Source organism: Triticum aestivum, chromosome 4D (genome assembly GCF_018294505.1).
Source record: "Triticum aestivum cultivar Chinese Spring chromosome 4D, IWGSC CS RefSeq v2.1, whole genome shotgun sequence".
NCBI lineage: Eukaryota > Viridiplantae > Streptophyta > Magnoliopsida > Poales > Poaceae > Triticum > Triticum aestivum.
The window spans coordinates 83,076,512-83,089,720 of NC_057805.1; positions in this window are offsets into that span (position 1 = coordinate 83,076,512).

Below are 13,209 nucleotides of genomic sequence, written 5' to 3' on the forward strand. Positions count from 1 at the left end.
TGCCATCCTTGTGAACTTTGCAATGAACGTGATCATTTAAATCCCCAATGCAAATTGTTTCATGATCGTATCGTGTCCAAAAATTGTGATGATTTGATTTCCCTTGCACATCCTAATGAACTTAGTTTACTTGTGGGTTACGAAGAAATGAAACGTATAACTAAGGATCTTCCAGAATTTGTCCTTGATAAAGTTCTTGATTTTGATCTAGAGGAAATTTATATGTATTGTGCGGTGAATTGCATTGAAAATCCTTATGTTGCCAATTACATGAAGAAAAGAAAACAAATAGAAGATGAAGAGAATACTAATGAAAGGGAAGAGACTTCCCAATATTCTCCTATTATTTCTTATGATGAGTCGGGTAACGAGGAGGAGCCTTCTATTCAACCAATCTCATTAATAAGGAGCTTCAGAAAGAGGATTAACCCCACACATGATGCGAAGAAGAAAAATAAAAGACGGAGAAGCAAAGGTAAAAAGGAATCCCCCTCAAATTATGTTGCTCCTACTACTCATTGTGATGATAATAGTTGCTATAATATTGGTGCTATCCATACTATTAATGATGAGAGTGATTATGCTTATGATATGAAAAGGCCCAAGCTTGGGGATGCTATGTTTGATGAGAATGACATGTTGAGAATTTATTTGCTGCAATTAATGTCTGTACCAATCTTGGGGATGCTATGTTTAATGAAGATGATATTTCCAGTCTCCCAAGTTTTGATATGCAAATTTATTATGATGATAGCATGCCTCCTACTTATGATGATTATATTGATGAAAGTGGGTTTGGAAGAGTGTCAACTTTAGGAAGTAATGATTCCACTATTTTGGAGGGTGTTGAATATTATTTTTATAATTGTAAAAGTGGATTTGGAGAGGTCATGACTTTATTTAGTAATGATTCCACTATCTTGGAAGAGGTTTCAATCGATTATGATGAGAACAAAGTTGCTACTTATGATAATTATTGTGATGATACTTATGCAATAAAAAGTAGTGATGATTATATTTATAAAACTTGTCATGATTATGATTACCCTTTTTCTGAACTTTATTCTTTCAATGTGGAAACAATTTATAGTATTCGAGTTTCTTATGATACTCTCACTATTCCGAATGAGAAGAAATTTGCTTATGTGGAGAGTAATAAAAATTCTATGCTTGTAGATCATGAAAAGAATGATTTATGTGATGGTTATATTGTTGAATTCATTCATGATGCTACTGAAAAATATTATGAGGGAGGAATATATGCTTGTAGGAATTGCAACAATATCAAGTTTCCTCTCTATGTGTTGAAAATCTTGAAGTTATGCTGTTTTGCCTTCCTATGCTAGTTGATTATTGTTCCCATAAGTTGTTTGCTCACAAAATACCTATGCATAGGAAGTGGTTTAGACTTATGTGCTAGTCATATTCTTCATGATGCTCTCTTTATGTTTCAATTCTTATCTTTTATGTGAGCATCATTGAAATCATTATGCCTAGCTAGGGGCGTTAAACATTAGCGCTTGTTGGGAGGCAACCCAATTTTATTTTTGTTCTTTGATTTTGCTCCTGTTTAGTAATAAATAATTCATCTAGCCTCTGTTTAGATGTGGTTTTATTTTTTAATTAGTGTTTGTGCCAAGTAGAACCTTTGGGAAGACTTGGGTGAAGTCTTTATGATCTTGCTGTAAAAAACAGAAACTTTAGCGCTCATGAGACTAGCTTCCATTTTTTACTGGAGAGTGATTTTAGGTTTATTATTTTTTAATATGATTAATAGACAAATTCCTCAGGTCCAGCAATTTATTTCAGAATTTTTGGAGTTCCATAAGCATACGTTTGATACAGATTACTACAGATTGTTCTGTTCTTGACAGATTCTGTTTTCTATGTGTTGTTTGCTTATTTTGATGAATCTATGAGTAGTATCGGAGGGTATGAACCATAGATAAGTTGGAATACAGTAGATATTATACCAATATGAATTTAGAATGAGTTCACAACATTACCTAAGTGGTGATTTATTTTCTTATACTAACGGAGCTTACGAGTTTTCTGTTGAGTTTTGTGTTGTGAAGTTTTCAAGTTTTGGGTAAAGATTCGATGGACTATGGAATAAGGAGTGGCAAGAGCCTAAGCTTTGGGATGCCCAAGGCACCCCAAGGTAATATTCAAGGACAACCAAGAGCCTAAGCTTGGGGATGCCCCGGATGGCATCCCCTCTTTCGTCTTCGTCTATCGGTAACTTTACTTGGAGCTATATTTTTATTCACCACATGATATGTGTTTTGCTTGGAGCGTCATTTTATTTTATTTTGTTTTACTTTCCGTTTGAATAAAATACCAAGATCTTAAATTCTTAAATGTTAGAGAGTCTTCACATATTTACATAATTATTCAACTACTCATTGATCTTCACTTACATAATAATTCACATATGTTACAGAGGACGAGCAGGAATTAAGCTTGGGGATGCTGATACGTCTCCAACGTATCTATAATTTTTGATTGTTTCATGCTATTATATTATCCATCTAGGATGTTTTATATGCATTAATATGCTATTTTATATGATTTTTGGGACTAACCTATTAACCTAAAGCCCAGTGCCAGTTTCTGTTTTTTCCTTGTTTTTGAGTATTGCAGAAAAGGAATACCAAACGGAGTCCAATTGACCTGAAACTTGACGGAACTTATTTTTGGACCAGAAGAAGCCCACGGAGTATCGGAGATGGGCCAGAAGAGTCCCGAGGTACCCACGAGGGTGGGGGCGTGCCCTACCCCCTGGGCGCGCCCCCCTACCTCGTGGCCGCCTCGGAGACCCCCCTGACTTGTTCCTGACGCCAAAACCTCTTATATATATATAGAAACTCCCAGAACATAACCTAGATCGCGAGTTCCGCCGCCGCAAGCCTCTGTAGCCACCGAAAACCAATCTAGACCCGTTCTGGCACCCTGCGGATGGGGGAATCCCTCTCCGGTGGCCATCTTCATCATCCCGGCGCTCTCCATGACGAGGAGGGAGTAGTTCACCCTCGGGGCTGAGGGTATGTACCAGTAGCTATGTGTTTGATTTATCTCTCTCTCGTGTTCTTGAGGTGGTACGATCTTGATGTATCGCGAGCTTTGCTATTATAGTTGGATCTTATGATGTTTCTCCCCCTCTACTCTCTTGTAATGGATTGATTTTTCCCTTTGAAGTTATCTTATCGGATTGAGTCTTTAAGGATTTGAGAACACTTGATGTATGTCTTGCATGTGCTCTATGGTGACAATGGGATATTCACGTGATTCACTTGACGTATGTTTTGGTGATCAACTTGTGAGTTCCGTGACCTCATGAACTTATGCATAGGGGTTGGCACACGTTTTCGTCTTGACTCTCCGGTAGAAACTTTGGGGAACTCTTTGAAGTTCTTTGTGTTGGTTGAATAGATGAATCTGAGATTGTGTGATGCATATCGTATAATCATACCCACAGATACTTGAGGTGACATTGGAGTATCTAGGCGACATTAGGGTTTTGGTTGATTTGTGTCTTAAGGTGTTATTGTAGTACAAACTCTAGGATAGATTGAATGGAAAGAATAGCTTCGTGTTATTTTACTACAGACTCTTGAATAGATCGATCAGAAAGAATAACTTTGAGGTGGTTTCGTACCCTACCATAATCTCTTCGTTTGTTCTCCGCTATTAGTGACTTTGGAGTGATTCTTTGTTGCATGTTGAGGGATAGTTATATGATCCAATTATGTTATTATTGTTGAGAGAACTTGCACTAGTGAAAGTATGAACCCTGGGCCTTGTTTCCTAGCATTGCAATACCGTTTACGCTCACTTTTATCATTAGTTACCTTGCTGTTTTTATATTTTCAGATTACAAAAACCTATATCTACCATCCATATTGCACTTGTATCACCATCTCTTTGCCAAACTAGTGCACCTATACAATTTACCATTGTATTGGGTGTGTTGGGGACACAAGAGACTCTTTGTTATTTGGTTGCAGGGTTGCTTGAGAGAGACCATCTTCATCCTACGCCTCCCACGGATTGATAAACCTTAGGTCATCCACTTGAGGGAAATTTGCTACTTTCCTACAAACCTCTGCACTTGGAGGCCCAACAACGTCTACAAGAAGAAGGTTGCATAGTAGACATCAGGTGTCAAGCTGGTGACGATGGTGATCATGACGGTGCTTTAGAGATGGAGATCAAAGGCACAAGATGATGATGGCCATATCATATCACCTATATTGATTGCATGTGAAGTTTATCCTTTATGCATCTTATTTTGCTTAGTACGGAGGTAGCATTATAAGATGAGCCCTCACTAAATTTCAAGGTACTAGTGTTCTCCCTGAGTATGCACCATTGCTACAGTTCGTCGTGCCGAGACACCACGTGATGATCGGGTGTGATAAGCTCTACGTTCACATACAACGGGTGCAAGCCAGTTTTGCACACGCAGAATACTCGGGTTAAACTTGACGAGCCTAGCATATGCAGATATGGCCTCGGAACACTGAGACCGAAAGGTCGAACATGAATCATATAGTAGATATGATCAACATAGTGATGTTCACCATTGAATACTACTCCATCTCACGTGATGATTGGACATGGTTTAGTTGATATGGATCGCGTGATCATTTAGATGTCTAGAGGGATGTCTATCTAAGTGGGAGTTCTTAACTAATATGATTAATTGAACTTAAATTTATCATGAACTTAGTCCTGATAGTATTTGCATATCTATGTTGTAGATCAATAGCTCGCGATGTAGCTCCCCGTTTATTTTCGATATGTTCCTAGAGAAAACTAAGTTGAAAGATGATAGTAGCAATGATGCGGACTAGGTCCATGATCTGAGGATTACCCTCATTGCTGCATAGAAGAATTATGTCCTTGATGCACTGCTAGGTGAAAGAACTATTGCAGGAGCAGATGCAGACGTTATGAGCGTTTGACAAAGCTCGATATGATGACTACTTGATAGTTTAGTGCACCATGCTTTACGGCTTAGAACCGGGACTTCAAAAATGTTTTGAACGCCACGGAGCATATGAGATGTTCCAAGAGCTGAAATTGGTATTTCAGACTCATGCCCGTGTTAAGAGGTATGAGACCTCTAGCAAGTACTTTGCCTACAAGATGGAGGAGAATAGCTCAACTACTGAGCATGTGCTCAGAATGTCTGAGTACTACAATCACTTGAATCAAGTGGGAGTTAATCTTCCATATAAGATAGTGATTAACAGAGTTCTCTAGTCACTATCACCAAGTTACTAGAACTTCGTGATGAACTATAATATGCAAGGGATAACGGAAACAATTCCCAAGCTCTTCGCAATGCTGAAATCGGCGAAGGTAGAAATCAAGAAAAAGCATCAAGTGTTGATGGTTAACAAGACCACTAGTTTCAAGTAAAAGGGCAAGGGAAAGAAAGGGAACTTCAAGAAGAATGGCAAGCAAGTTGCCACTCCCATGAAGAAGCCCAAAGCAAGACCCAAAGCCTGAAACTGAGTGCTTCTACTACAAAGGAAATGGTCACTGGAAGTGGAACTGCCCCAAATACTTGGCGGACAAGAAGGATGGCAAAGTGAACAAAAGTATATTTGATATACATATTATTGATGTGTACTTTACTAGTGTTTATAACAAACCCTCGGTATATGATACTGGTTCAGTTGCTAAGAGTAGTAACTCGAAACGGGAGTTGCAAAATAAACAGAGACTAGTTAAAGGCGAGGTGATGATGTGTGTTGGAAGTGATTCCAAGGTTGATAAGATCACCATCACACACTCCCTTTACCTTCGGGATTAGTGTTGAACCTAAAACAAATGTTATTTGGTGTTTGCGTTGAGCATGAATATGATTGGATCATGTTTTTTGCAATACGGTTATTCATTTAAGTCAGAGAATAATTGTTGCTCTGTTTATATGAATAAAACCTTCTATGGTCATACACCCAATGTGAATGGTTTATTGAATCTTGATCGTAGTGATACACATATTCATAATATTGATGCCAAAAGATGCAAAGTTGATAATGATAGTGCAACGTATTTGTGGCACTGCCCTTTAGGTCATATTGGTGTAAAGCACATGAAGAAACTCCATACTGATGGGCTTTTGGAATCACTTGATTGTGAATCACTTGATGCTTGCGAACCATGCCTCATAGGCAAGATGACTAAGACTCCATTCTCCGGAACAATGGAGCGAGCAACAGACTTGTTGGAAATAATACATACTTATGTATGCAGTCCGATGAGTGTTGAGGCTCGCGGCAGGTATCGTTATTTTCTGACCTTCACAGATGGTTTGAGCAGATATGGGTATATCTACTTGATGAAACATAAGTCTGAAACATTTGAAAAGTTCAAAGAATTTCAGAGTGAAGTGGAAAATCATCGTAACAAGAAAATAAAGTTTCTACATCTGATCGTGGAAGTGAATATTTGAGTTATGAGTTTGGTATTCATTTGAAACAATGTGGAATAGTTTCGCAACTCACGCCACCTGGAACACCACAGCGAAATGGTGTGTCCGAACGTTGTAACCGTACTTTATTAGATATGGTGCGATCTATGATGTCTCTTACCGATTTACCACTATCATTTTGGGGTTATGCATTAGAGACAACTGCATTCATGTTAAATAGGGAACCATCTAAATCCGTTGAGACGACACCATATGAACTATGGTTTGGCAAGAAACCTAAGTTGTCGTTTCTTAAAGTTTGGGGCTGCGATGCTTATGTGAAAAAGCTTCAACCTGATAAGCTCGAACCCAAATCAGAGAAATGTGTCTTCATAGGATACCCAAAGGAAACTATTGGGTACACCTTCTATCACAGATCCGAAGGCAAGATATTCGTTGCTAAGAATGGATCCTTTCTAGAGAAGGAGTTTCTCTCGAAAGAAGTGAGTGGGAGGAAAGTAGAACTTGAAGAGGTAGTTGTACCTTCTCTCAAATTGGAAAATGGTTTGTCACAGAAATCAGTTCCAGTGATGTCTACACCAATTAGTGAGGAAGTTAATGATGATGATCATGAAACTTCAGATCAAGTTACTACCGAACCTCGTAGATCAACCAGAGTAAGATCCGCACCAGGGTGGTACGGTAATCCTGTTCTGGAGGTCATGTTACTTGACCATGACGAACCTACGAACTATGAGGAAGCGATGATGAGCCCAGATTCCGCGAAATGGCTTGAGGCCATGAAATCTGAGATGGGATCCATGTATGAGAACAAAGTATGGACTTTGGTTGACTAGCCCGATGATTGACAAGCCATTGAGAAAAAAAATGGATCTTCAAGAGGAAGACGGACGCTGATAGTAGTGTTACTATCTACAAAGCTCGAATTGTCGCACAAAGTTTTCGACAAAGTTCAAGGTGTTGACTACGATGAGATTTTCTCACTCGTAGCGATGCTTAAGTCTGTCCGAATCATGTTAGCAATTGCCGCATTTTATGAAATTTGGCAAATGGATGCCAAACCTGCATTCCTTAATGGATTTCTTAAAGAAGAGTTGTATATGATGCAACCAGAAGGTTTTGTCGATCCTAAAGGTGCTAACAAAGTGTGCAAAGCTCCAGCGATCCATCTATGGACTAGTGCAAGCATCTCGGAGTTGGAATATACGCTTTGATGAGTTGATCAAAGCATATAGTTTTATACAGACTTGCGGTGAAGTCTGTATTTACAAGAAAGTGAGTGGGAGCACTACAACCTTTCTGATTAGTATATGTGAATGAGATATTGTCGATCGGAAATGATGTAGAATTTTTTGGAAAGCATAAAGGAGTGTTTGAAAGGAGTTTTTCAAAGAAAGACCTCGGTGAAGCTGCTTACATATTGGGCATCAAGATCTATAGAGATAGATCAAGATGCTTGATAAGATTTTTCAATGAGTACATACCTTGACAAGATTTTTAAGTACTTCAAAATGGAACAGTCAAAGAAGGAGTTCTTGCCTGTATTGCAAGGTGTAAAGTTGAGTAAGACTCAAAACACGACCACAGCAGAAAATAGAAAGAGAATGAAAGTCATTCCCTACGCCTCAGCCATAGGTTCTATAAAGTATGCTATGCTGTGTACCAAACCTATTGCGTACCTTGCCATGAGTTTGGCAAGGGGGTACGATATTGATCCAGGAGTGGATCACTTGACAGCGGTCAAAATTATCCTTAGAATACTAAGGAGATATTTCTCGGTTATGGAGGTGATAAAGAGTTCGTCGTAAAGAGTTACGTCGATGCAAGCTTTTACACCGATCCGGATGACTCTGAGTCTCAATCCGGATACATATTGAAAGTGGGAGCAATTAGCTAGAGTAGCTTCATGCAGAGCATTGTAGACATAGACAATTTGCAAAATACATATGGCTCTGAATGTGACAGACCCATTGACTAAGCTTCTCTCACAAGCAAAACCTTAGTACTCTTTGGGTGTTAATCACATAGCGATGTGAACTAGATTATTGACTCTAGTAAAACCTCTTGGGTATTAGTCACATGGCGATGTGAACTAATTACATAAAGATGTGAACTATTGGTGTTAAATCACATGACGATGTGAACTAGATTATTGACTCTAGTGCAAGTGGGAGACTGAAGGAAATATGCCCTAGAGGCAATAATAAAGTTGTTATTTATATTTCCTTATATCATGATAAATGTTTATTATTCATGCTAGAATTGTATTAGCCGGAAACTTAGTACATGTGTGGATACATAGACAAACAGAGTGTCCCTAGTATGCCTCTACTTGACTAGCTCGTTAATAAAAGATGGTTAAGTTTCCTAACCATAGACATTTGTTGTCATTTGATGAATGGGATCACATCATTAGAGAATGTTGTGATGGACAAGACCCATCCGTTAGCTTAGCATTAATGATCGTTTAGTTTTATTGCTATTGCTTTCTTCATGACTTATACATGTTCCTCTGACTATGAGATTATGCAACTCCCGAATACCGGAGGAACACCTTGTGTGCTAGCAAACATCACAACATAACTGGGTGATTATAAAGATGCTCTACAGGTGTCTCTGATGGTGTTTGTTGAGTTGGCATAGATCGAGATTAGGATTTGTCACTCCGTGTATCGGAGAGGTATCTCTAGGCCCACTCTGTAATGATCATCACTATAAGCCTTGCAAGCAATGTGACTAATGAGTTAGTTGCAGGATGATGCATTACAGAACGAGTAAAGAGACTTGTCGGTAACGAGATTGAACTAGGTATGATGATACCGACGATCGAATCTCGGACAAGTAACATACCGATGACAAAGGGAATAACGTATGTTGTTATGCGGTTTGACCGATAAAGATCTTCGTAGAATATGTAGGAGCCAATATGAGCATCCAGGTTCCGCTATTGGTTATTGACCGGAGATGTGTCTCGATCATGTCTACATAGTTCTCAAACCCGTAGGGTCCGCACGCTTAACGTTCAATGACGATCGATATTATGAGTTTATGTGTTTTGATGTACCGAAGGTTGTTCGGAGTCCCGGATGTGATCACGGACATGACGAGGAGTCTAGAAATGGTCGAGACATAAAGATTGATAAATTGGAAGGCTATGTTTGGACACTGGAATGGTTCCGGATGAGTTCGGGCATTTTCCAGAGTACCGAGAGGTTACCGGAACCCCCCGGGGAGTCAATGGGCCTTAGTGGTAGAGAGGAAGAGGCGGCCAGGTGGAGGGAGCCCCCCCCCCCAAGCCCAATCCGAATTGGGGTGGGGGGCGGCCCCCCTTTCCTTCTCTCCCTCTTCCTCTTCCTTCTTCTCCCACTCCAACTAGGAAGGGGGGGACCTACTCCTACTGGGAGTAGGACTCCCCCCCTGGGCGCGCCCTATGAGAGCTGGCCCTCTCCTCCTCCCCTCCTTTATATACGGGGGAGGGGGCACCCCATAGACACACAAGTTGATTCTTAGCCGTGTGCGGTGCCCCCTCCACATATTTCCACCTCGGTCATATCATTGTAGTGCTTAGGCGAAGCCCTGCGTCGGTAACTTCATCATCACCGCCATCACACCATCGTGCTGGTGAAACTCTCCCTCGGCCTCAGCTGGATCAAGAGTTCGAGGGACATCACCGAGTTGAACGTGTGCAGATCGCGAAGGTGTCGTGCGTTGGGTACTTGATCGGTTGGATCGTGAAGACGTTCGACTACATCAACCGCGTTACTTAACGCTTCCGCTTTCGGTCTACGAGGGTACGTAGACACACTCTCCCCGCTCATTGCTATGCTTCTCCTAGATAGATCTTGCGTGATCGTAGGCAAATTTTTGGAATACTACGTTCCCCAACAGTACGAACACATGAACATAATGTATCATAATCATGACCCAAACTTTTTCCAAATATGCTTGACCAAGTCATCCTTTAGTTTTTTGGTGTGTCGGGCAATGACGGATGATAGCATATCTTTCTAGTACGTCAGCAAATGCTGGCCTGACATCATGATCAAAGACCGATGGAAAAATTATGGATGTGCCTGCTTCTAAATTCATATCAAGAATATTGCCTGCCTCTTCTTTTTCATCCTCGACTATCATGTTGTGCATGATGATGCAAGCCGTCATAACATTCTTGATATCGCCCCGAGCATATAAACGGGCGGGGTGACATAAAATAGACCATCGACTTTGCAACACACCAAATGCATGTTCCACATCCTTCCTAATCCCTTCTTGGTGCCTGGCAAACAACTTGTGCTTTTCTGTCTGGGCCATCGGTATTGACTTAATGAATGCGGCCCATTCAGAATATATCCCATCAACAAGGTAATAACCATGTTGATATTCCTTCTCGTTGTGCCCACTCAATTGTTCAATGAACAACGTCGATTGATTAAGCACGTTGATATCATTGTTGCATCCCGGAACACCAAAGAAGGCATGCCATATCCAAAGAATAAGAGTAGGAACGCCTTTATCTCCATGAGTGAATTGACCCTTCCATGCAATGGGACATTTCTCCCAGCACCAATGCATACAGTCAAGGCTTCCTAACATTCCAGGAAAACCACGACTTTCGCCAACATCAAGTAAACGTTGCACATCTTCGGTGTTGCGTCTTCGTGTATACTCATCACCAAATATAGAAATAACGCCTTCTGTGAACAGCTTCAAGCAGTCGAGGGCAGTCTTCTCACCAATCTTGAGGTACTCAACTAGAGCGTCCGCGGGGGTACCATATGCCAATTGGCGAATAGCCGTCGTACATTTCTGCAATGGAGTGAGCCTTTCACGACCAACAACATCTCTCCTTAATGTGAAATACGGAGACCAGTGACCTAGTGCGTGGATGATACGCTCGAGGAGGGGTCTTCTCATTCGACATCTTCTATGGAATATTTTGGCATTGTAGAGAGGATTCTCACAAAAGTAATCATTAACTAACTACTCATTAGCTTCTTCCCGCTGCCTATTCATATAGGTCCTCGGACCACTCCAGCTAAGAGGTCTTGCTTCAAGAGCTTGCTTCACTTCCATTGCGATCTCCTTGGCGACGACTGTAAGATGTCTTGTTGGGCAAGGTAGTCATCGAGTGTGTACATGGTGTCATGATCTATGGTGTTTCCTTCATCAGCATCATCCATTTGTTGGGACATCTTGTGAATGAGGAAGAGAAAGAAGAGATGCACTAGGTTGTTAGTATGGGCTCATACATATAGTGCAAGCTTGGGAATACATAGAGACAACATTAAACTATGAGCACACAAACCATAAGGTTCACACCGACATTAATCATGAGGATATAAAGCATCAAGTTCACACGACAAGTAATTGAAAAGTTCCATGAACTGAACCATCACCAAAAGTAACTAACTAGTAGTAAGTTAAAGAATTCCAAAAGTACGAGCAGCAGAAATGATTCATCACAAGTAGCTGAATGGGCATCTTCATTCATCAAAAAGTAGCAGCATGGGCATCTTCTAGCCTTTTGCCATTAGAAATTGTTGGTATTCTTTTCCCCCTGATCACCTAAATCAAAAGAAACGGCAAACACAAGTCAGTCTATCAAAATTATGTGCAACTATTAAAATGCACCAATGTCACATACTCACATGTACTAGGGGACAGTGTCAACCAAGAAAATTACCTGAATCTGCAAATAATGTGGTCTGCATATGCTTCAGGGCCATAACTCGCTGAGCCTTTTCAAAATCATCCATCTTAGATCGATGTGTCAGCTAACAGCAGATTGGTACTAAGAATCCATTTGTTTTGTCTTGCTATTAACCTTTGCAGTTTCAAGCTGTCGACTTGAAAGAAGCAACTGGCTCTCTATCACCTTCTGGCGATCCTCTGCAGATTGATTGCTAACCTCAATGAACTTATCTAATCTTTCTCCAAGTTCCCACGAGACACCTGGCTTGCCTTTGCTTGTACGTTCAACCTTAGCTGTATCACGACCAGGGGGCGCTCCTCTCCCTCCAAATTGACTGCATTTGTTGCGAGATTGGTCCCTACAGATGGACTCTTCTCTTCATTCCCATTCATTTTATTGTAACACGATAGCCATTTCCCTTCAACCTTGAGTTTTGCCCAGGTAGTCAAATGTTGGAAGGGATAATTAGATTTATGCCCCTAGTTGTGTCCCACTCATCTGTTTTACCCCTATTTCCCAAAAGTCACCGGTTCTGTCCAAGTCACTTTGCTCCTCTTATGCTTTTGACCTTTGACCGTTTGACCGTCAGTTTGAAAACTTCATAACTAATTCATACTAAATCAGAAAAATGCAAATAAGTAACCAAAATGTTCAGAAAAACATCACCTATATGTCAGTGTCATTTGCATTCATGAAAAAAGTGTTGGAAAGTGCACATTCAAGTTTTAGCTCTTTTGATACCACCATGAATAGTAAAATCTAAAAAAATTCAAAAAACTAAAAAAATATGGTGGCCAAGAACGACAAATGTTCTAAGTGCTTGCCAAGTTTCATCAGGGAACGACATTCGTGGAAGTCGTGGCAAAAAAATAATCTATTTTGGAGTGCTGATTGTTTTTTTTGCCGCGGCACCCACGAATGTTATTCCCTGATGAAACTTGGCAGTCACTTAAAACATTTGTCATTCTTTGCCAATATTTTTTTTGAATTTTTTAACTTTTTTAGATTTTACTATTCATGGTGGTAGCATAAGAGCTAAAACTCGGATGGGCACTTTCCAACACTTTTTTCA